The 2,853-nt window shown below is 32.0% G+C and overlaps 1 pseudogene; it reads left to right on the plus strand.

Annotated features, from left to right (window-relative positions):
- Window positions 1-720: 720 nt before the first annotated feature.
- The window catches only part of LOC105456654, a 7,122-nt pseudogene continuing 4,989 nt past the window's right edge, over window positions 721-2,853 (plus strand).

The raw sequence follows: 2,853 nt of genomic DNA on the forward strand, positions 1-2,853 counted from the left end.
TAATAGGGACACTTACCCTATTTCCGCTGCACAAGATATTTCATCTATGGAATAAATTATTGCTGGGAGACTCGTCGTTTCCTCTCTTGGTTAGATTAGCAATATTGAAGCAATTGCGACACTCCTTACTAATGTCGGGTTTCAACAAGTGCATTCTCCTGTTTTCCAATCTGCCCAAGATTGACATAGAATTATGCGTTAAGAATTCCATAACAATGTATCAAAACACACTCGCTAGTATTACATACAGAAAATACCACTACAATACAACGAAGGTGCAGTATTTCGATCGATGTATTTAATTTTCTGCACATTACAAAACTCTAATTGAAAACTCTAATCCGCAGGATGAAAACTGGATTGGACCCAAAGCGGGAACCAAAAGGATGCCGAGGATAAGTGTAGACGACTTTTTCAATCTCTACAACATTGAGTTTCACATGGTTGTAAAAATTTGAATTTGTTAATTTAAAACTATTTTTTCTGTTTGTTTTTTCAATTAGACTGCGAATTTTAAAATTTACATTACACGAGCTCATTATTAGAATTAAAAATATAATAAATTTCAATATTCTATGATTGAAAAATTTATTTATCACTTTAAATTTTTACTTAGAAAAATGAAAAATGTATTTTCTAAATCTTTTTTTCTATGCTTGTATATAAGTTAAACATACGTATGTGTTAATAGCATCAAATAGATCGAATATTACTGGCGAAATGAATCTCTCGGGCGTACGCGAAAAGGGAATAGACTTAGCAGAGGAAACCATGCCAAGAAATATCACAACGAAACGTCGTTTATCTCAGATCAAGATATGCCTTGTTGCAAGATCAGATAATTTTAAGACTTTAAGATTTTGATAGATTATTTTATTCATTTATTTTGTATAAATTAAAAATATATAATTAATTTGAGAATATATTATATTTGGAAGAATTATATTAAAATAAATTGCAGAAACCCGTCAGCGAATGGATACTCGACAACGTTTTGGCATCGGACATTCAGAGCAAACTGTCGAGCCAGATAATGCAACGACGACAAGAGTCATCGGAATCGTCTGATAGCGACGCGTCAGGAAATTCTGATAGAGCGACGAGAAGCAACGTTAATGTGTCGACGTCTGCGGCCACGAATCACAGTTCACAGAATTACTGATCATTTAATAGCTTAGCGTATAAGTTTTGCATGTTAGCATGTAAAGTTTTGCATATTTTGAATAATTTTCATATTCCGCTCATCTTGCGAAATTCTTCGGTCTTCGAGTTTCAGTCGTTCTTCTAAAGCATATTTCTCAAATTCAATACGCTCTTCTTCGTTTTCAGCCTGTTTCATTGAAGCTTCTGCAAATAACTATTCAAAATAATTATCATTATTATTATCATCTGACGGTATCATCATTATTACCATTGTACTTGTTGTCCATAATTTTCTACATGAAAGAGCAAAAAATAACAGTTAATAATAAGTTACTATTTATTAATAAATGGAAAATATTACTTGTAAAAATGTTGCATGCTTTTGAACTATCTCTGTAAATGTCTCACGCGCTTCTTGAAGCTGTGCACCGATCCGTTGTCTGTTTTATCCTAGGCGGTACAAAATAATAAATGATAATGGGAGCTTTCCATTTAGGAAACACAGATCGACACTATGTGACGCGGCCAAACACCGTGCTTAGGTGCTTGATGGAATGCGTGTTGTTCTGGACTAAACCACTAGAATTTGCTTATGTCTTTTTAACAACTATATATTTCATGAAAAGAACTCCTGACCCACCATCAAAAATCTAAATTAACCTCTTTATTGAAAAAATTGTCAACTTTGCTACCACTTGTATTACTTGTACAAATTTGATTTTTTCTTCAAAAATATTGGAGTAGATTCAATTCTAATTAGTTCATTGCAATTAATGTCGTATGTATATAAATTAAACATAACTATCATTTATTACTATTTATTGCGATGAATTATAAATGTGACATGATATTTTACAGATGGATAAAATGAAAATTGTGCATCAATTGATGGAAACTTTTTATTTATACAGCAGTTCTGAAAGCATAATACACTAGAGGAATTGAGCAGCAGTGTAAATAGCAGCATCACTTTGTCCAGTAGCGACGAAGATGCAGATTTATTGCTTTTTCGTCTTCTACATTATTTAACAACTGGCCGAAAGAGACATCGAATTGAAAATTATTTTTTGATTATTGACTCCTGGACAGATCAAGAATTTAAGGAATACTTACGATTAAACCGGCGTACTGCACAAAGACTGATTGGTATGAAAAATATTCACTATCGATTTATACATAATGGTCAATACAATTAATTATTATTTATTATTGTGACAACAATGCATGCTGTATATAAAGTATAAAAGGAATTTTTTGTTACAGATGAGCTATGTCTATCAAATTTTATTCTATCGCATTCGTTTGGAAAGAAGCTGATCACAGTAAAATTAAGTTTTTTAACTTTTTTAATGGTATATTGCTAATACAGAACCTTTGCGAACTATGGCGGATAGATTTGAAGTTTCTATTTCAACTGTGTTTCGCGTTCTCGGTCGTGTCATAGCCTGGTTGATGACGAAATTAGATGTAGTAATTAAATGGCCACAAGGACAAAATATAATAACTATTATTGAAAGTTTTCGTGCTAAGGAATTCCAAACGTCTTACAACCACACAAACTGCACAATAGCTATAGCATAGAGAAAATTATCCAAGCATCTTGACTACTTTTGGATCACTTTCCACCCAAAAACTAGACCGGAAATGAAATAAATATAAATAATAAAATAAAAAATAAATTAAAAATAATCTAGCATTTTGACTCCCTAA

Source organism: Wasmannia auropunctata, unplaced genomic scaffold, assembly GCF_000956235.1.
Source record: "Wasmannia auropunctata unplaced genomic scaffold, wasmannia.A_1.0 LD335599.1, whole genome shotgun sequence".
NCBI lineage: Eukaryota > Metazoa > Arthropoda > Insecta > Hymenoptera > Formicidae > Wasmannia > Wasmannia auropunctata.